This window comes from Thunnus maccoyii, chromosome 13, assembly GCF_910596095.1.
Source record: "Thunnus maccoyii chromosome 13, fThuMac1.1, whole genome shotgun sequence".
Classification (NCBI taxonomy): Eukaryota; Metazoa; Chordata; class Actinopteri; order Scombriformes; family Scombridae; genus Thunnus; species Thunnus maccoyii.
In genome coordinates, this window is record NC_056545.1 from 2,494,985 (window position 1) to 2,518,798 (window position 23,814).

Below are 23,814 nucleotides of genomic sequence, written 5' to 3' on the forward strand. Positions count from 1 at the left end.
TTTACACTAACATTACATTTCATTTGGCAGACGATGAAGTACAATCCAAGCCACAGGTGACATGTCATGATGTCATGCAGTACCAACCTAGCAGCTGTTGTCTGCTGTATTTCAGTTCCCTTCCATGATGCTAAAAAGACATCAGGACAACTGAAAACATAAGATAAACTGCAAAACAAGTGATTGATCAGTCTTTTGATACACAGAAAAACATTTACTGATTCAATAAATGAGGCCGTATTCTACCATCAAACTGGGATTTTAGAATGACAGCTGGTAGTTCAACATGTAAACTGTCTATTTGTGCTCATGGGGAAAAGATTAAAGGCCAGTTTAGCACAACTATGTCTCTGGATCATCATGTTTGCATCAGTCATCTATGATCTAGGAGACTCCAGTTGGAGACCCGGTTTGTGGACTTCCTTCGGAAGATAGTTTATTCATGAACACTTATTGTAACACTTTCATTTTCTAAAATTAAAAGCATAATAAAAAACAAAAACATGATTTTTAAGGCTCTGTCCACTTTTATTCAAATACAAATACAAATAATTTTGCTGCCTCAACAAATATAGATACAAATACAAATACTGGGCTTTCTGCACATCCCTAGTAGATATATATCTACTGTATTTCTATTAGTTCTTGTTGGGAATATAAGTTTAAAGTGCAGTGAACATTTCCAAAGGAGAGCTGGGTTGGAGAGCTCCAATCCCTTAAAAATTGATATTGAGTTGTTTTAAGTGATGAAAGCACTCTTTCAAGTTCTGAAGAGCAGTGATCAGTTTCCACAGATTTGCAATTACAGCTTACAGTATGTAATCGCTGCTATGAATGTGTTCTGTGTTCTAACATTTATCCCACATTCACCTGCACAATAGTAATTAACTAAAACATCAATTTAATTCAAACTTCTGGTTAATACAGGACAACAAGCAATTTAAGTCAGCAACCTAATTCATATAAATATTCAGAATGTGGATTTGTTTCTCCTCCAGATTTGAAAGTTGGAGCTTAAATAACTCAAACTCTGAATTATTCAAATAATGAAATAGTTAAAAGTTGTTCAGTGTTACTATGGTTGAGTAATATGGATATCTATCTTTTAGTTTTGTAAGGTACTTTGTTAACTAGAATCCACAAACACACACATAGGAAGTGCATCAAGCAAAATATAGGAAATATAACTTTCTGGTGTTAACTGATAAACACATCTTGTGTTAAGAAACTGACAAGTTGTTGCATCACATTTAGTTTTAAACTATCCCTTCATTTGACTCTCTCACTTCTCCAGACAGAAACAGAAACAGAAAAACTATATATAATAATGTATAATAAGGCGTTCATCCTAAAATAATGTATAACAAAAATGATATAATACTGTAATTAGTAATGAAAAGACTACATGTTAACTCCATCTACAAATTCACCCCATGAAGTAACTTTAATTTAAGAGTAAGCAGGACAACACAACTCGTTCATATGTCTTGTTGCATCCTTTAACTGACACAAATGGTTTCAACACCCTGTAATAAATAAAGCTAATAAACTAGTCTTAAAAAATCTATTGCAAATGATAAAACAATTTTGCAAGAATGAAATGTCATGCCTAAGAAAAAGCAGAAGTGTTCATGTAATGGAAACAAATTCAGAGACCAGTCATTACATGCAAACTTATCTTTGGTCTTCTAGAGAGCTGAGGGAAGAGGTGTGACCAAATATGAGATTAAGTCCCAACACACACCACACAGCACAAAACCTTTGATAAACCAATGTAAGAGCACACTGTGCACTGCGAGTTTTCTGTGTTTTAACAATCAATTAAATGTAAATATGCTTATGAATTAAAAAAGAGTTAAAACAAGGATGTATTACATCATGTAAAGATAAAAAAAGAGGATAAAAATCAAGGAATACTTGAAAATATATATATATTTTTGAAGAAAATATTAAATATTATACAAAAGATTAGCCACAGTGTGATTCAAATGATGCACCTGAATGTTTGAGCTCCTTTGGCAGGTTTTCATACTGATGCCAGTCATAACCCAGGAGTACATTACAAGTGATGAATGATAATATATGTCTTTGTAAAAACGCTGAACACTGTGTATCACCTGCTTTTATGGACCTTAGCGTACACACATTCATCTTCTGTTGGTTTAACAGTTTTCCGAGGTCGCCCTGAAAACTTGACTTGGCCGTACTCCACCTCCATCTCTGCCGTCTGATGCATCTGCCTCCGTTGCTGCTGCACGATCTTCACATTAGCATAGGTCGGTTCTTGCTCATCTTCCTCTTCTGTAGAGTGGAAGCAGGAACACATAAAACGCTGCATAACTACACATACTCAGTGATAACAGTGTATTGTTAAGGAAATTCTTTGACATTTTGGGCAGTAGACTTGAAAAGACTAATAGCACTCTCCTGTTTGTACATTAAATATGAAGCGATAGCCAGGAGACAGTAGCTCAGCTTAGCACAAAGACTGGAAACAGCTAGTCAGACTCTGTCAAAAAGGTTAAAAAATCCTCCCACCTCTAAAGTTCACTAATTAACAAGATATAACATGAATAACTGAACTTTAGAGGTGCTGGTAGGTGGATTTTTATACCTTCGTATGGAGCCAGGCTAGCTGTTTCCCCCTGTTTCTAGTCTTTGTGCTAAGCTAAGCTAACTGGCTGTTAGCTTTACATTTAAAAAACATATAAGAGTGGTATCGATCTTCTCCTCTAAGTCTGAGAAAGAAAGCAAATCAGTGTCCCAAAATGTCAAACTATTCCTTTAATCTATAAGGAGACAAGAAACAATCATCTTTGAGTGCAGTGATGAAAAAAGAAACTTTGTACCTTTAGGTTTGTTGTTTTGCTTTTTCCTGTGACTACAGACGACTGCCGCCGCGACTACTGACAGAATTACCAGCGCTGAGAGAACACCAGCCATTACTGGAAAATGACATGTTGTAGTAATAAAAGACACAAGAGAAACACAGATCTTTCAGTAACCATGTTCTTAATGAAAGGTGTTATTATGCACATATACATGAGACAAAAAGAGAAAATGACATGAATGAATCCACTGCAGCAGAGTTAGTTTTCACTTACTAATGTGACTGTACCATGGGTCATCACTGCTGGAGTTGGTCACAGTTTGATTTGAGGGTTTAATTGACACTGTGATGCCAGTTTTCTTACCTGTAATGTTTGTGATCATGGGAGGGGTTGTTGTTGGATCAATACACAGAGTGTTATTGGCTGAAAACACCCACTGTGATATGTTTGTCCCGTCGGGTAAGGTGCAGTTGATGAATATGAAGTCTACGGACAAACAAACAGATCAACTGTGACTAATGTACAGTGTAATAATTAATTATCAAGTTGATTTCTAGTTATGTTCTGTCTCACCACACGTAGATATCTTTGTTTCGTTCGAGACATTACTGACGTGATTCCTGACCGAGCAGACCAGTAGTCCTGAGACGTCTTGTTTCAGAGTGATGTTGTTGGTCTCTTTATTTCCAGAGAGGAGCTGAGCGTCTGTCAGTGTGTGTCCATCCAGAGTCCAGCTGTACTGCGGACTGTCCCCTCCCTCAGAGGAGCAGGACACCTTCATCTCTCTCTGGGACAAACACTCAGAGCCCAGCAGGACAGAGGACACAGGAGCTGAGAGAAACACACTCATGACTTTTTAATGTGGCTTTAAACATATTCAGTGTTTACAATGTGAATTCATATACAGAAGTACAGACTAAAATGTTTCAGGAAATGCAACGCTATACTGTACTTGTGTGGCAGACTTTGAGTGTTTCATGTGAAATGATTGTTTGGAAGGTAAAATATAGAAAGAGTATTTGTTCAGTAGTATGTGTATTTATGTAAGTGTATTTACCTAGTGTAATTTTCCAAAATCATTTGTTGGTTTATTGTGATTAATACAAATTGAATTATAAGATCAATGATAGCAAAAGTAGTTATTTACCTTGAATAGACAACTGAAGAGTCCGCTGTTCTAATGCAGTTCCATTTGAATCAAAGGTTTTAAGGGTATATTCAGCACCATCAGTCCTGCTCAGGTTATTTATCCTAAATGTTCCATTACTGGGAGTAAAGATGGATCTGTCCTTCATCATATTATACACAATCTTATCCTTTCTCCCATTAAGTATCATTGTGTTTTGTTTTTTTTTCCATTCATATCTAAATATTTCTGTCCATCAGCTGGAGCACCACAGTTCCTCCCAGAGCTCCATAACACTGAGCTCCATCCTGTCTGCCATCACAGTGGGTTTCAACACCTGGAAAAATAGAAAAATACATTTTTAAATAGTTATTATCACAGTTTTGGTCATTCCATTTCTACTAAATTAATGACTTGGACAATGTACTATGCCAGTGCAAATATTCATGTTTTAAAAGAAACATTAAAGGGTACGTATTTTGTTTTTTTGTGATTTTCTGTTATTTTCATACTGTTATGATGTTGGATATCTGTGTTAAACATGGTCCCAGTTCTAAAACTTGAGGTTAATGTATGAAAAATAATCCCTGTTAATATTCAGGTCTTCAGCCTGCTCTGAACGCTTCATTTGTTGTGTTTTTTTCTGGTCGTGTCAAGATGGCGAGTCTATATTTGCGAAACCCTCGCCAAAATTGTTGGGAAGTAGTAACTTTATCCCACGCCACATTTCAAGTGATAATTTTAACCCAAACCATGACCTTTCCCTGACCCAGTGCTTCTTAATTATTTTCTGTTACGCCCCCCCAGGAAGAAGAAAACATTTTGCGCCCCCCCACTCTCCACTGCGACATAAATAGTATCATTTGTCTATAAAATTGTTATAAGTACACCTCTGCATAACATTGTATCCTTATTAACATTAAAGAAAACAAAAAACAAAAAAAGAAAGAAGTATAGATCAACTTACAACAAAGAATAATTGTATTAACATTGTTTTTTAGTTTGTAACAGAAAAGATTTAAAGTGCATCAATTTGCCTGAAATTAAAAAAAATTAAATCCTTATTTAAACTATAAACATTTTTTGACCGACTGCCATTTGATACTGAAAAATAAAATTAAATAAAATCAATAAATAATAATAAATTCAAATTGATCAGCAACATTAACTCAGGAGCACAATATATAAAACACTTTAACCTACAAAACAAAAATGAATAAAACAATTTGTGCTGATTTTTTTTTTTTATCAAAATGAGGAAGTCAGGATTAATGGCTACAATGAGCACATTTTGCAGTGCACAGCTTTGATACTGCAACTCACAGTTCCTGTTCAATGTTTAGCTGGGACCTGTACTTGGTCTTCAGTGCAGCAACAGCAGAGAAGCCAGTCTCACAAAGATATGATGTTGCAAAGGGAATAAGGATGCCCATAGCCTTCTGCCCTTAGAGTGGATACTGCCTCTCTACACTCAGCCAGAATTCACTCAGTGTCTGTGATGTGAACACACAGTAACACACAGTAAACACACCGGTCCGGCATCGCACCGCCCCACTATCTGAGAAGGACTGCCCTAACCCAAGTGGTTTTTGTGCCTCAACCTGACCAGATCTTAACCTTAGCGGTGTCACATCATAAAACATTGATAATAACACGTTCTTGTTGTTTTATACAGTTTCTAATAAAGAGCAGGGCAGCCATATGTTGGATATGAACTACTGTTCATTGCCAAGCAATTACAGTAAAACTATATTTCTGGAGTGATTGTGATAATTATTACTCAGCAGCACTGTGAGATGTTTTCATTCTTCCTCACAGATTCAGTCAGAATACAAAAGATATTGTATATCTCCAGGTTCCTTAAGATTTCATTATGATCATTCTGTCATTTCTGATTTTTGGTAAGTGAGAGGGTTTCCATTGTTCAAATTAAATTTCATTCATTTTGTGCTATCAACTGTATTTGCAAAGTCCTGTGATTTGGATCTCACTTTCAAAAATTTCATTAGCATTTATTTGCTCCACAACCTGTGATTTCGAAGTTAACCTACAGAAAGCTTTCAGGTTGTAACAACATCAAACCATTTACTGGCAGTCAACCGCAGCTCTAAACTATCACTAAACTATGTGTTGTGCGTCATACTCACTAATGACCAGGGTATGCATGTGAAACTAATCCCTGAAATCCTAGTTGTCAGTTGATTCTTCTTTGTTAAAAGTATTTATTTGGTCAAAGCTGTTTTCTAGCCTGGAACAGTATTTAAGCTGCATCAGTTAGGATGATGTCAAATTGTACTTATTGACTAAAAGTGATCTTGTGGCTGCATAAAATCATCAATAATGATTTCTAATTGAACACAAAACATCTTATTTGCACAATATCAAATCCAATACTAACATGTCAGATAGTGAAACAGCTCACCATGAGAGACTCCGAATAGTATCAGCAACAGTCCAACCACAGCTTCCATGTCTCCTCACTGTTCAGCCTCTGTTGACCCAGTCAGCAGCTTTCAGACAAACTTCTTTACTTTATTCAATAGAAAACATGAACAACCTACACTGAACAGCCTGAAATGTCTTCTGTTAGAGATCAACCTCAGATAAGAAGGTATAAAAACTGTATTGAATTCAGCTACAGGTTTTATAGGTGGAGAGGGGGAAAGGAAGTGAATTTAACATGGTCACTACTTACAAGAAAGAAAACCACACACCATCATCTTCCCGTGATCTTTATGTTCTTGTGACTTCCTCATCTCCTCCATCATTATGATTATTGTTGTTCCGTTTTTGTTTATTTCTTGTACTACTCTACAGGTCCAGTTCCCCATTTATGACAGAAACACTTATGCTAAAAAAAAATTTGCAAACACTAAGCCCCAAAAAGTCCCTGTGAGACACTCAGACATGTCCTGTTGGTCCAGTGGTTGAAAGCTTGTTTGAATATCACCAGTTAACTTTTGTCATGTCATCCTCTCCCTCTCTCTTTGTGTTTCTCAGTAGATTCTGTCTCTCTCCAGCTGTATGGAGGACTGTCCCCGTCCTCAGAGGAGCAGGAAAACCTCACTGACCTCAATCACCCAGATGACCACTGGTTTAACATAGAAAACATATTTTTAATATCTTGCAATATAATGCAATCTAATACAGGAACACCATGAACTACTAACTATCATACAGGTTATGTTTTACAAGGTTTATTACAAGACTGTTGAACAATAAATATATCAGTCAATATATCAGACTGATATATTATATATGATATATGATATATATACCCCATACTTGGGTCCCTTGATAACAACTGAACCATCTCCATGACAACTGAGCAAACTCCATCTGCTGAGGAAAGAAACAAGATGTAGCCGAAAGCATCTAAAAAATCCATATTTTGAAACACTGACTACTCCAAAAAGCCCAGAATGAAATGGCATACCCTCTACACTGGAAATTCAGTTCATTCATCAAAAATGTTTGTCCACATATAAACCTGAAGCTGAGCAGCTGAGCTTGTAGGCCTGTGACTGGAAAACAGTTGCAGTTCAGCGACTGTTAATATTACTGTAAAATATATAAAAATATGAGACAGAAAAATGTTTCACTTAACAACTTGTGGACAAACTTAAACTCCCTCCTTGTGGCAGTACCATTAGTTAGTGTATAAATAGTAAAATTGGGACAACATATTCTAATTGTTATTGTGGTTCAGCATTAGTTTTATACCTGAGTTTGTGATCTTTGTTTAATGAGTGAGAATACATTTGATTTTGCAACTTTTAGCTTTCCTTCACATTTCCTACAGATTCAGCCACAATCATTAAATATATTCATGAGTAAGTCATTATCTAGAGTTTTGTCACTTTTCAAATACATTTTTATTGTGTTCACAATTTCAGTTTCATGTACTCTTGTATCTGTTATTTGTATCTCAGTTTCATCTCCAGTATAAAAGTTTGATTTAACTCTACAAGCCATAATTCAACCTTAAATTGAAGCTTTCGGTTTCTTTTGACATCATCAAGCATCTGAAAAAATGAGATTTAATTCATGAATGTATCATATTTGTGACTTTTACATTTTTCTCATTTACGTTGGAAACAGTTTGACTTGATGTTATTGTTCCAGTTTATGGACTTAAAAGAAGTCAGTGGCCTTAAAAGGACACTGGACACTAGAATTTTAGAATTCATTCATCTCATCATTCGTTTTAGACTCATTTCACTCAGCTGTGAAGGAAATGAAACAAAGTGCATGTAAAACTTAACATATACTGTAAATGTCACAGTCTGGTTCTATGTATATCTATGGCTTCTGTTACGGGCATGTAGATATCTTCAGACCTAGGCTGTTCTCAGACAGTGCAAGAAGGAGATAAACATCACTTCCTTTGTCCACTATTTTGCCTGCTGCTGGGGCTGCTTCACTGAAATTTCGTAGGGAGTGCTATTCAGCCAGTTTGCATCACTGATGGAATATTGTCATGTAGACGTGTTCAGGCCGGGATGAAGTTTGGTGCAGACTGGAGCATTTACAGTAAAGTTATAGCGACACTAAAAAGTGAGACATGTCTGTCTTGCTCACACCCGTGTCATCAAAATCATGCAAATTTGGGCCCATTCACTGGAATTTCAATTAGTAAATGGAAAGTAGTTTGTGTGTAAAACAAATTAATTTCCTAATTTTCATCAAGTCTATTTTTAGAAAAGTAAAGACTTTTGACCCACATAACCTGGTCAAAGTGTGATTGAAATGTGTACTGTCAGGTGTGTAGAGACAATAAGTAACTGCAGCTGGACCCAGAAAAATACTCATATATTTGAATGGAGAGTGTGAGTGAACCGCTAGGTGCTCGTGCCCTAATAAAGGAAAAACTGCAGTACAGAGCTACAAATTTTAGTTTTGATGGTATTTTTCTACAGCACTTTATCACTAAACTGTTACCCTTACTCCATTTTTTCCCTTCCCCTCATAGGTCATCCCCACTACTGAATTATAAATATAAGACCTGTAATTATCATAAAATAAATGATAATAACACCAAACTTCATACAAAGTTTGTATATAATGTACTGTATGTATATAGGCCTTTCTGCTGTATCCTACAAAAATGAGCTGCATTCAACCCCCACACCAGTGGCGGCTGGTGACTCAAAAAGCTGGGGAGGACAGGAGGAAAACCAACATACCGCATCAAACTATATCATTGTCCCCCACCTGATGAAATCAGAGGGGTGGGGGGCAATTTTATATGCCAATAAAACAATTTGCTTTTAAAAACAAAAACCCCTGAGTAGTGCAAAGGCTGCTTCTTTAAAGACATTCAGCATATACATATTGTTTCTAAACAAAGAAGAGCTCATTTTAGCCATGGACTGGTTCAGATGAGTGATTTTACCAACAAAGTGAAATTCAAATGTATAGTATTGTTCTACTGTGACAACGGATTTATGTTCTCATCAAAAACAGACAAGATATCACATGATTTACATGTGTTTCCTGTGTATTTTTGTTAGTATACAGAAATATATAAAGTACCACAAAGCTTATAATGTGATACAGGAACAGATCAGTGCTGAATACTAGAAAGACTGAACACTAAAAACATTCACAGATCTAAAAGTGTAGGTTCACATCAGAAAGTATTAATGCATGTATCAAATACTTGATTTACACACTCTTATCTATGTGCACCACATACAAAATATATAGGATGTGAGTCACTGATCGGATCATTTTTAGGATCAGCAAAAAAAGGGGGGAGACAAATAAAACTTTGTTTTCTATTTATTTTGTAACACACTAACAGCACGAAACAGCAATGAACTTTTGCCCATGGTCTTAAATGAAAACATTCAAGACAAAAAACATTTAAGATGTCCAATGTTTAAATAAACTAAAATAAAATATATGAAATATTCAATGCTCAATTATTGCAATATGAGGCATGATACCTTCCTCTTTTAACACGGTAGTGAATGAAACAGCCTCTGTCCACATCATCAAAACTTGATGATAACTTAGAAACATGAACACACGTGTTGTCCTACAGCTTGTTGAACGAGCCACCAAACAAACATTCACTGCTAACGTCAGTTAGCAGCTAGATGCTAATTAGCTGCTCAGCTGCAGCACATCAAACAGCGTGTAAACATACCTACACATGTCACTTCAGACCCGTCAGATCATGGGTCTCAATCAATTGGCCCGCAGGCCGATATTTTGTGGCCCCCACCTTGATATGAAAGTTTAATATTAGTGCGGCCCGCGAGTTTTATTTGAATGGCACTTTACTGTGTTGTATGTGGAGGGTCCCTTTATTGCATAAGAACGAACCTGCCAATCACAGGGGTATATGGCTGCTTCACAACAACTATGCTATTTATACAGGAAGAATGTGCACTGAGAATGTGCGCACTTCAGTCTAGATTGTGTCGTTATTTTTGCTTCACAGCTTTCAGTAAAATTCAAAGGTGAATTATTAAACCTTATTAAAGCATCATTCTGTTTATTTCAGCATCATCATCATAAATACAGTGTACATAGAGTGTAACATAACACCGTACAGCTGATGCTGCTGTGCCACACGTATACGTGAAGTATAATAACTCTATGATGGAGAGTAATGTATTGCTCAGTATGCTCTATTGATCATTATTTTACCTTAAACTGAAGCATGTAAATATTTGATCTATTTTTACTGATCTCAGCAGAGTTTTATGAATACAGAACTATCCATAAATAATGGTGACGCCTCTGTGAACCAGCAGAGGGAAACCTCACATCTACTTATACTAGTGATGAGACTGGAGAGTTCATTCAGTTCTCAGCAGGCATTAAAGGTACAATCCGTGATAAAAAATGTCAACAAAAAGGCAGCTCAACTACATTCAAAATACAAAACTGATTAAACTGATTGATTGTTACTTTAAATTCTGATTGGATAGAAACAAACGATGATATGACACTTCAGTCATATAAGTTCACATTCCAGCATTTTATATGTTGTAAAATCACATTTTGGGCTTTAGTACAAACAAATGTGTCAATAAAAACTTTTGAATACAAAACTGTGATTTTCATAATATATGTAGCTACTAAATTCAACATTCCTGTACAAAAGTCAAAGACATGGAACTCCAAAACATCAACCTCTGACAGTACAATTTGTTTAAATTGGTTGAATTTAAGAAGTAAGAAAATCACCAAATTTGGAGATACAAGGTTTTAGCCAGACAGTCAGGATATGGAAATCTACAGTACAATAATTTCCAAATATCATCAAAACGAGTTTCAGTAATAAACTAACAATATAAGCTCTATCTACAATGTGACATTTTCCTTTAACATAAATGGACACTTTCAGCACATTTAGACATCAATGTGTCTTTGATTGTGACTGTAATTCACTTCAGCAGTAATGACAGAAAAAAGTTTTGTACATCATCAACAGACAGTATCAGCTGTAATGTTTCCTCTGTTCTATGATCACAGGCAGAGCTGTGGGGATCTGTAGGCTTTACCACTCTCTAAAGGCAGCAGTACACTGATGATTTCACAACAAGTCTGTTTACTTTTGAAATCTTTATAAAAGGTGCACTGAGCCGCAGAAAACACTAACTAAGACTTTTTTTGTAAAGGTGCTCACAGCGAGCTGCTGGGCTGTGAACACAGTGGCAGAAGAAGTTTTGTAAAGAATAAAAACAGGAGAGAAATTTCACAGTAAATCCTGTCATTTTTTATACCTATAAAGACACATGACCAATCACTGCAGAAGGTGAAAACCATCCCGATGCTTTCACAAAGTTAACGTTCAGATGCAGAACTTCACAATTCAACCATTGCGAAGGAGTTCTCTGGATGGTCCTTTATTCGTGGTCTGGTGGAGGTTTCAGCTTTGTTGTATTTCTTCTTCTTCCAAGCAAAATAGATGGCAATCCCACCCAACAGAGAAAGTACCACAGCTGCTCGCAAAACAAACACAAGCAGCGAGTTATCTGTTCAAATACAGAGACACAAAAATCACATGTCAAGTTTCCACTGTGACAGCAAAGTTATGAAAGTACTACAGACTGTACTGGTGTGTGTGGTGAGAAAGTTTTCACTTATTAATGTACCATGGGTCATCACTGCTGGAGTTGGTCACAGTTTGATTTGAGGGTTTAATTGACACTGTGATGCCAGTCTTCTTACCTGTAATGTTTGTGATCATGGGAGGGGTTGTTGTTGGATCAATACACAGGGTGTTATTGGCTGAAAACACCCACTGTGATATGTTTGTCCCGTCGGGTAAGGTGCAGTTGATGAATATGAAGCCTACGGACAAACAAACAGATCAACTGTGACTAATGTACAGTGTAATAATTAATTATCAAGTTGATTTCTAGTTATGTTCTGTCTCACCACACATAGATATCTTCTTTTCTTTCAAGACATTACTGACGTGATTCCTGACCGAGCAGACCAGTAGTCCTGAGACGTCTTGTTTCAGAGTGATGTTGTTGGTCTCTTTATTTCCAGAGAGGAGCTGAGCGTCTGTCAGTGTGTGTCCATCCAGAGTCCAGCTGTACTGAGGACTGTCCCCTCCCTTAGAGGAGCAGGACACCCTCATCTCTCCCTGAGACAAACACCCAGAGTCCAGCAGGACAGAGGACACAGGAGCTGAGAGAAACACACTCACATGACTTTTTAATGTGGCTTTAAACATATTCAGTGTTTACAATGTAAATTCATATACAGAAGTACAGACTAAAATGTTTCAGGAAATGCAACTCTATACTGTAGTTGTGTGGCAGACTTTGAGTGTTTCATGTGAAATGATTGTTTGGAAGGTAAAATATAGAAATAGTATTTGTTCAGTAGTATGTGTATTTATGTAAGTGTATTTACCTAGTGTAATTTTCCAAAATCATTTGTTGGTTTATTGTGAATAATACAAATTAAATTATAAGATCAATGATAGCAAAAGTAGTTATTTACCTTGAAAAGACAACTGAAGAGTCCGCTGTTCTGATGGCAGTCCATTTGAATCAAAGATATGAAGGGTATATTCAGCACCATCAGTCCTGCTCAGGTTATTTATCCTAAATGTTCCATTACTGGGAGTAAAGATGGATCTGTCCTTCATCATATTATACACAATCTTATCCTTTCTCCCATCAAATATTTTTAAGGTTTTGTTTTTTGTCCATTGGTATCTAAATATTTCTGAGGTGCTGTCCATCAGCTGGAGCACCACAGTTCCTCCCAGAGCTCCATAACACTGAGCTCCATCCTGTCTGCCATCACAGTGGGTTTCAACACCTGGAAAAATAGAAAAATACATTTTTAAATAGTTATTATCACAGTTTTGGTCATTCCATTTCTACTAAATTAATGACTAGGACAATGTACTATGCCAGTGCAAATATTCATGTTTTAAAAGAAACATTAAAGGGTACGTATTTTGTTTTTTTGTGATTTTCTGTTATTTTCATACTGTTATGATGTTGGATATCTGTGTTAAACATGGTCCCAGTTCTAAAACTTGAGGTTAATGTATGAAAAATAATCCCTGTTAATATTCAGGTCTTCAGCCTGCTCTGAACGCTTCATTTGTTGTGTTTTTTTCTGGTCGTGTCAAGATGGCGAGTCTATATTTGCGAAACCCTCGCCAAAATTGTTGGGAAGTAGTAACTTTATCCCACGCCACATTTCAAGTGATAATTTTAACCCAAACCATGACCTTTCCCTGACCCAGTGCTTCTTAATTATTTTCTGTTACGCCCCCCCAGGAAGAAGAAAACATTTTGCGCCCCCCCACTCTCCACCGCGACTGTAAAGAGTATCATTTGTCTATAAAATTGTTATAAGTACACCTCTGCATAACATTGTATCCTTATTAACATTAAAGAAAACAAAAAAGAAAGAAGTATAGATCAACTTAAAACAAAGAATAATTTTATTAACATTGTTTTTTAGTTTGTAACAGAAAAGATTTAAAGTGCATCAATTTGCCTGAAATTAAAAAAAATTAAATCCTTATTTAAATTATAAACAGTTTTTGACCGACTGCCATTTGATACTGAAAAATAAAATGAAATAAAATCAATAAATAATAATAAATTCAAATTGATCAGCAACATTAACTCAGGAGCACAATATATAAAACACTTTAACTTACAAAACAATAATGAATAAAACAATTTGTGCTGATTTGTTTTTATCAAAATGAGGAAGTCAGGATTAATGGCTACAATGAGCACGTTTTGCAGTGCTCAGCTTTTCAAAGCGGGGTTTGAAGCATGATACTGCAACTCTCAGCTCCTGTTCAATGTTTAGCTGGGACCTGTACTTGGTCTTCAGTGCAGCAACAGCAGAGAAGCCAGTCTCACAAAGATATGATGTTGCAAAGGGAATAAGAATGCCCATAGCCTTCTGCCCTTAGAGTGGATACTGCCTCTCTACACTCAGCCAGAATTCACTCAGTGTCTGTGATGTCAACCTCAGTCTCCATGTGGAGTCAGACGTCATGTCAATGAACTGGTCCTCCTCTGCAGAGCTGGTGCATTGAAAGGATCTCTGATCCAGTCATACTGGGAACTGTTTTCAGGGAAGTACTTTTTAAAGAATCCCATCAATGATGAAATATGCTGCTTGATATATGGAATCACTGAGGTGGCATCATAGTCAGTAGTGTCAACAAATTCATGCCGGTTCTCGAATGAATCAGTATTTCCTTCATCAAGTCATCTGCCCCACATTGCTCCAAAAACATTCTTATCAGCTCTATGAGTTCAAAAACTCAGGACAAAACTTTATCTCGTGACAGCCACCTTGCTTCACTGTGAAACAGCACAGCTTGGTGTTCAGCTCCCATCTCCTCACAGACAGCAAAGAAGACTCTTGTTTTTAGTGGTCTGGTCTTTATAAAATTGACTACACCTATAATGTCAGTCATAACCTCACTTAATTCAGAGGAAAGGTGCCTTGAGGCCAGTGCTTCTCTGTGTATAACACAGTGTGTCCACTCAGTATTGATGAGTGCCTGAAGTCCTTTTCTCATCCCTGCCATGGTCTGTGCACCATCACTGCAAACACCAACGCAGTTCTCCCACTTTAGCCCATTCTCAGTCAGGAAGCAGTCCAGCATTTTGAAAAGCTCTTCAGCTGTGGCTCTGTCTCTGACATATTTACAAAAAAGTAGATCCTCACACAGAGAGTTTGTCATGTCAAAACGTACATAAGACACAAACAAACAGTCTTTGTTGCTGTCAGTTGCCTCATCGAATTGTAAGGCAAAACGTTTGTCTTTGAGTTTATCTACCAGCTGTTCTTGAAGATCGTTAGCAATGTCATTTATACGTCTAGCGACAGTGTCAGGGACAGTTTTTATTTTTGTAGCACTTGCGTCATCCAGCATGACAGAGACCATGTCTAGTGCTGCAGGCAGTATCAGCTCCTCTGCTATGGTGTGGGGTTTTTTTTGCACTGAGCAGTTTGGTACGCCACCTTATATGATGCTAACAGTGCTCGCTGGTTTTCTGAAGTAGCATTCACAAAGCGGGATGATTGTTGGCAATATTCGGCACGTTTTCGCTGAAAAAACTCAAGCGGCTTATCAGCGTGATTGAGGTGTAATGTCTTTAAGTGACGCCTTAATTTATTTGGCTTCATGCTGTCCGCTGCCAACATTTTAAGACACAGTAAACACACCGGTCTTTCCTCGTCTCCCACCGTAGTCACAGTGAAACTGAGCGCTACATACGCTTCATCATATTTCCTCGTCTTAGCTTTCGGGTGACTTTTGTTTGTCTAATTGTCTTCGTCTCTCTCCGCCTTTCTTTCCATCCCTGTTAAGTAACTTTCCATGGTGTCTCTTGAGGGTTTGTTCACTGCACTTCATATCTCCTGCTCAGTGCTGTGTGTGCGCACGCTCCGAGCAAAAAACCGCTCCACCATAGAGCTAATACTCCCTGCGCACACTCTGACAGTGACAATTACCCCCCCCCCCCCCCGGCATCGCACCGCCCCACTATTTGAGAAGGACTGCCCTAACCCAGGTGGTTTTTGTGCCTCAACCTGACCGGACCTTAACCTTAGCGGTGTCACATCATAAAACATTGATAATAACACATCCTTGTTGTTTTATACAGTTTCTAATAAAGAGCAGGGCAGCCATATGTTGGATATGAACTACTGTTCATTGCCAAGCAATTACAGTAAAATTATATTTCTGGAGTGATTGTGATAATTATTACTCAGCAGCACTGTGAGATGTTTTCATTCTTCCTCACAGATTCAGTCAGAATACAAAAGATATTGTATATCTCCAGGTTCCTTAAGATTTCATTATGATCATTCTGTCATTTCTGATTTTTGGTAAGTGAGAGGGTTTCCACTGTTCAAATTAAATTTCATTCATTTTGTGCTATCAACTGTATTTGCAAAGTCCTGTGATTTGGATACCGCTTTCAATAATTTCATTAGCATTTATTTGCTCCACAACCTGTGATTTCAAAGTTAACCTACAGAAAGCTTTCAGGTTGTAACAACATCAAACCATTTACTGGCAGTCAACCGCAGCTCTAAACTATCACTAAACTAGGTGTTGTGCGTCATACTCACTAATGACCAGGGTATGCATGTGAAAATAATCCCTGAAATCCTAGTTGTCAGTTGATTCTTCTTTGTTAAAAGTATTTATTTGGTCAAAGCTGTTTTCTAGCGTGGAACAGTATTTAAGCTGCATCAGTTAGGATGATGTCAAACTGTACTTATTGACTAAAAGTGATCTTGTGGCTGCATAAAATCATCAATAATGATTTCTAATTGAACACAAAACATCTTATTTGTACAATATCAAATCCAATACTAACATGTCAGATAGTGAAACAGCTCACCATGAGAGACTCCGAATAGTATCAGCAACAGTCCAACCACAGCTTCCATGTCTCCTCACTGTTCAGCCTCTGTTGACCCAGTCAGCAGCTTTCAGACAAACTTCTTTACTTTATTCAATAGAAAACAATTCAGCTACAGGTTTTATAGGTGGAGAGGGGGAAAGGAAGTGAATTTAACATGGTCACTACTAACAAGACAGAAAATAAGACACCACCTTTTTCTCGTGAAATTTATGTTGTCATGACTTCCTCATCTCCTTCTTTCTTGTACTACTCAACAGTCACAGACATATAATGAAGCCTATGACAAACAAAACTCTGATACTATACTTTACACTAACATTACATTTCATTTGGCAGACGATGAAATACAATCCAAGCCACAGGTGACATGTCATGATGTCATGCAGTACCAACCTAGCAGCTGTTGTCTGCTGTATTTCAGTTCCCTTCCATGATGCTCAAAAGACATCAGGACAACTGAAAACATAAGATAAACTGCAAAACAAGTGATTGATCAGTCTTTTGATACACAGAAAAACATTTACTGATTCAATAAATGAGGCCGTATTCTACCATCAAACTGGGATTTTAGAATGACAGCTGGTAGTTCAACATGTAAACTGTCTATTTGTGCTCATGGGGAAAAGATTAAAGGCCAGTTTAGCACAACTATGTCTCTGGATCATCATGTTTCCATCAGTCATCTATGATCTAGGAGACTCCAGTTGGAGACCCGGTTTGTGGACTTCCTTCGGAAGATAGTTTATTCATCAACACTTATTGTAACACTTTCATTTTCTAAAATTAAAAGCATAATAAAAAACAAAAACATGATTTTTAAGGCTCTTTCCACTTTTATTCAAATATAAATACAAATAATTTTGCTGCCTCAAAAAAATATAGATACAAATACAAATACTGGGTTTTCTGCACATTCCTAGTAGATATATATTTACTGTATTTCTATTAGTTCTTGTTGGGAATATAAGTTTAAAGTGCAGTGAACATTTCCAAAGGAGAGCTGGGTTGGAGCTGAGAGCTCCAATCCCTTAAAAAATGATATTGAGTTGTTTTAAGTGATGAAAGCACTCTTTCAAGTTCTGAACAGCAGTGGTCAGTTTCCACAGATTTGCAATTACAGCTTACAGTATGTAATCGCTGCTATGAATGTGTTCTGTGTTCTAACATTTATCCCACATTCACCTGCACAATAGTAATTAACTAAAACATCAATTTAATTCAAATCAACTTCTGGTTAATACAGGACAACAAGCAATTTAAGTCAGCAACCTAATTCATATAAATATTCAGAATGTGGATTTGTTTCTCCTCCAGATTTGAAAGTTGGAGCTTAAATAACTCAAACTCTGAATTATTCAAATAATGAAATAGTTAAAAGTTGTTCAGTGTTACTATGGTTGAGTAATATGGATATCTATCTTTTAGTTTTGTAAGGTACTTTGTTAACTGGAATCCACAAACACACACATAGGAAGTGCATCAAGCAAAATATAGGAAATATAACTTGATGGTGTTAACTGATAAACACATCTTGTGTTAAAAAACTGACAAGTTGTTGCATCACATTTAGTTTTAAACTATCCCTTCATTTGACTCTCTCATTTCTCCAGACAGAAACAGAAACAGAAAAACTATATATAATAATGTATAATAAGGCGTTCATCCTAAAATAATGTATAACAAAAATGATATAATACTGTAATTAGTAATGAAAAGACTACATGTTAACTCCATCTACAAATTCACCCCACAAAGTAACTTTAATTTAAGAGTAAGCAGGACAACACAACTCGTTCATATGTCTTGTTGCATCCTTTAACTGACACAAATGGTTTCAACACCCTGTAATAAATAAAGCTAATAAACTAGTCTTAAAAAATCTATTGCAAATGATAAAACAATTTTGCAAGAATGAAATGTCATGCCTAAGAAAAAGCAGAAGTGTTCATGTAATGGAAACAAATTCAGAGACCAGTCATTACATGCAAACTTATCTTTGGTCTTCTAGAGAGCTGAGGGAAGAGGTGTGACCAAATATGAGATTAAGTCCCAACACACACCACACAGCACAAAACCTTTGATAAACCAATGTAAGAGCACACTGTGCACTGCGAGTTTTCTGTGTTTTAACAATGAATTAAGTGTAAATATGCTTATGAATTAAAAAAGAGTTAAAACAAGGATGTATTACATCATGTAAATATTAAAAAAAGAGGATAAAAATCAAGGAATACTTGAAAAAAAATATATATATATGTTTTTTAAAGAAAATATTAAATATTATACAAAAGATTAGCCACAGTGTGATTCAAATGATGCACTTGAATGTTTGAGCTCCTTTGGCAGGTTTTCATACTGATGCCAGTCATAGCCCAGGAGTACATTACAAGTGATGAATGATAATATATGTCTTTGTAAAACCGCTGAACACTGTGTATCACCTGCTTTCATGGACCTTAGCGTACACACATTCATCTTCTGTTGGTTTAACAGTTTTCCGAGGTCACCCTGAAAACTTGACTTGGTCGTACTCCACCTCCATCTCTGCCGTCTGATGCATCTGCCTCCGTTGCTGCTGCACGATCTTCACATTAGCATAGGTCAGTTCTTGCTCATCTTCCTCTTCTGTAGAGTGGAAGCAGGAACACATAAAACGCTGCATAACTACACATACTCAGTGATAACAGTGTACTGTTAAGGAAATTCTTTGACATTTTGGGCAGTAGACTTGAAAAGATTAATAGCACTCTCCTGTTTGTACATTAAATATGAAGCGATAGCCAGGAGACAGTAGCTCAGCTTAGCACAAAGACTGGAAACGGCTAGTCAGACTCTGTCAAAAAGGTTAAAAAATCATCCCACCTCTAAAGTTCACTAATTAACAAGATATAACATGAATAACTGAACTTTAGAGCTGCTGGTAGGCAGATTTTTATACCTTCGTATGGAGCCAGGCTAGCTGTTTCCTCCTGTTTCTAGTCTTTGTGCTAAGCTAAGCTAACTGGCTGTTAGCTTTACATTTAAAAAACATATAAGAGTGGTATCGATCTTCTCCTCTAACTCTGAGAAAGAAAGCAAATCAGTGTCCCAAAATGTCAAACTATTCCTTTAATCTATAAGTAGACAAGAAACAATCATCTTTGAGTGCAGTGATGAAAAAAGAAACTTTGTACCTTTAGGTTTGTTGTTTTGCTTTTTCCTGTGACTACAGACGACTGCCACCCCGACTACTGACAGAATTACCAGCGCTGAGAGAACACCAGCCATTACTGGAAAATGACATGTTGTAGTAATAAAAGACACAAGAGAAACACAGATCTTTCAGTAACCATGTTCTTAATGAAAGGTGTTATTATGCACATATACATGAGACAAAAGGAGAAAATGACATGAATGAATCCACTGCAGCAGAGTTAGTTTTCACTTACTAATGTGACTGTACCATGGGTCATCACTGCTGGAGTTGGTCACAGTTTGATTTGAGGGTTTAATTGACACTGTGATGCCAGTCTTCTTACCTGTAATGTCTGTGATCATGGGAGGGGTTGTTGTTGGATCAATACACAGAGTGTTATTGGCTGAAAACACCCACTGTGATATGTTTGTCCCGTCAGGTAAGGTGCAGTTGATGAATATGAAGCCTACGGACAAACAAACAGATCAACTGTGACTAATGTACAGTGTAATAATTAATTATCAAGTTGATTTCTAGTTATGTTCTGTCTCACCACACGTAGGTATCTTCATTTCTTTCGAGACATTACTGACGTGATTCCCGACCGAGCAGACCAGTAGTCCTGAGACGTCTTGTTTCAGAGTGATGTTGTTGGTCTCTTTATTTCCAGAGAGGAGCTGAGCGTCTGTCAGTGTGTGTCCATCCAGAGTCCAGCTGTACTGAGGACTGTCCCCTCCCTCAGAGGAGCAGGACACCCTCATCTCTCTCTGGGACAAACACTCAGATTCCAGCAGGACAGAGGACACAGGAACTGAGAGAAACACACCCACATGACTTTTTAATGTGGCTTTAAACATATTCAGTGTTTACAATGTAAATTCATATACAGAAGTACAGACTAAAATGTTTCAGGAAATGCAACGCTATACTGTACTTGTGTGGCAGACTTTGAGTGTTTCATGTGAAATGATTGTTTGGAAGGTAAAATATAGAAAGAGTATTTGTTCAGTAGTATGTGTATTTATGTAAGTGTATTTACCTAGTGTAATTTTCCAAAATCATTTGTTGGTTTATTGTGATTAATACAAATTGAATTATAAGATTAATGATAGCGAATCTAGTTATTTACCTTGAAAAGACAACTGAAGAGTCCGTTGTTCTAATTGCTGTCCATTTGAATCAAAGGTTTTAAGGGTATATTCAGCGCCATCAGTCCTGCTCAGGTTATTTATCCTAAATGTTCCATTACTGGGAGAAAAGATGGATCTGTCCTTCATCTCATTAGACACAATCTTATCCTTTCTCCCATGAAGTATTGTTGTGGTTTTGTCTTTGTTCCATTGGTATCTAAATATTTCTGAGGTGCTGTTCATCAGCTGGAGCACCACAGTTCCTCCCAGAGCTCCATAACACTGAGCTCCATCCTGTCTGCCATCACAGTGGGTTTCAACACCTGCAAAAATAGAAAAATACATTTAAAAAAAAGTTATTATCACAATGTGGTCATTCCATTTCTACTAAATTAATGACTAGGACAATGTGTTATGCCAGTGCAAATATTCATGTTTTAAAACAGAAACATTAAAGGGTACATATTATGTTTTTTGTGATTTTCTGTTATTTTCATGCTGTTATGATGTTGGATATCTGTGTTAAACATGGTCCCAGTTCTAAAACTTGAGGTTAATGTACGAAAAATAATCCCTGTTAATATTCAGGTCTTCAGCCTGCTCTGAATGCTTCATTTGTTGCGTTTTTTTCTGGTCGTGTCAAGATGGCGACCCTAGAAGGCTTTCAGGTTGTAACAACATCAAACCATTTACTGGCAGTCAACCGCAGCTCTAAACTATCACTAAACTATGTGTTGTGCATCATACTCACTAATGAACAGGGTATGCATGTGAAACTAATCCCTGAAATCCTAGTTATCAGTTGATTCTTCTTTGTTAAAAGTATTTATTTGGTCAAAGCTGTTTTCTAGCCTGGAACAGTATTTAAGCTGCATCAGTTAGGATGATGTCAAACTGTACTTATTGACTAAAAGTGATCTTGTGGCTGCATAAAATCATCAATAATGATTTCTAATTGAACACAAAACATCTTATTTGCACAACATCAAATCTAATACTAACATGTCAGATAGTGAAACAGCTCACCATGAGAGACTCCGAATAGTATCAGCAACAGTCCAACCACAGCTTCCATGTCTCCTCACTGTTCAGCCTCTGTTGACCCAGTCAGCAGCTTTCAGACAAACTTCTTTACTTTATTCAATAGAAAACATGAACATCCTACACTGAACAGCCTGAAATGTCTTCTGTTAGAGATCAACCTCAGATTAGAAGGTATAAAAACTGTATTGAATTCAGCTACATGTTTTATAGGTGGAGAGGGGGAAAGGAAGTGAATTTAATATGGTCACTACTTACAGGAAAGAAAACAAGACAGCATCATCTTCTCAAGAAATTTATGTTGTCATGACTTCCTCATCTCCTTCTTTCTTGTACTACTCAACAGTCACAGACATATAATGAATCCTATGACAAACAAAACTCTGATACTATACTTTACACTAACATTACATTTCATTTGGCAGACGATGAAGTACAATCCAAGCCACAGGTGACATGTCATGATGTCATGCAGTACCAACCTAGCAGCTGTTGTCTGCTGTATTTCAGTTCCCTTCCATGATGCTAAAAAGACATCAGGACAACTGAAAACATAAGATAAACTGCAAAACAAGTGATTGATCAGTCTTTTGATACACAGAAAAACATTTACTGATTCAATAAATGAGGCCGTATTCTACCATCAAACTGGGATTTTAGAATGACAGCTGGTAGTTCAACATGTAAACTGTCTATTTGTGCGCATGGGGAAAAGATTAAAGGCCAGTTTAGCACAACTATGTCTCTGGATCATCATGTTTGCATCAGTCATCTATGATCTAGGAGACTCCAGTTGGAGACCCGGTTTGTGCACTTCTTTCGGAAGGTAGTTTATTCATGAACACTTATTGTAACACTTTCATTTTCTAAAATTAAAAGCATAATAAAAAAACAAAAACATGATTTTTAAGGCTCTGTCCACTTTTATTCAAATACAAATACAAATAATTTTGCTGCCTCAAAAAAATATAGATACAAATACAAATACTGGGCTTTCTGCACATCCCTGGTAGATATATATCTACTGTATTTCTATTAGTTCTTGTTGGGAATATAAGTTTAAAGTGCAGTGAACATTTCCAAAGGAGAGCTGGGTTGGAGCTGAGAGCTCCAATCCCTTAAAAAATGATATTGAGTTGTTTTAAGTGATGAAAGCACTCTTTCAAGTTCTGAAGAGCAGTGGTCAGTTTCCACAGATTTGCAATTACAGCTTACAGTATGTAATCGCTGCTATGAATGTGTTCTGTGTTCTAACATTTATCCCACATTCACCTGCACAATAGTAATTAACTAAAACATCAATTTAATTCAAACTTCTGGTTAATACAGGACAACAAGCAATTTAAGTCAGCAACCTAATTCATATAAATATTCAGAATGTGGATTTGTTTCTCCTCCAGATTTGAAAGTTGGAGCTTAAATAACTCAAACTCTGAATTATTCAAATAATGAAATAGTTAAAAGTTGTTCAGTGTTACTATGGTTGAGTAATATGGATATCTATCTTTTAGTTTTGTAAGGTACTTTGTTAACTGGAATCCACAAACACACACATAGGAAGTGCATCAAGCAAAATATAGGAAATATAACTTTCTGGTGTTAACTGATA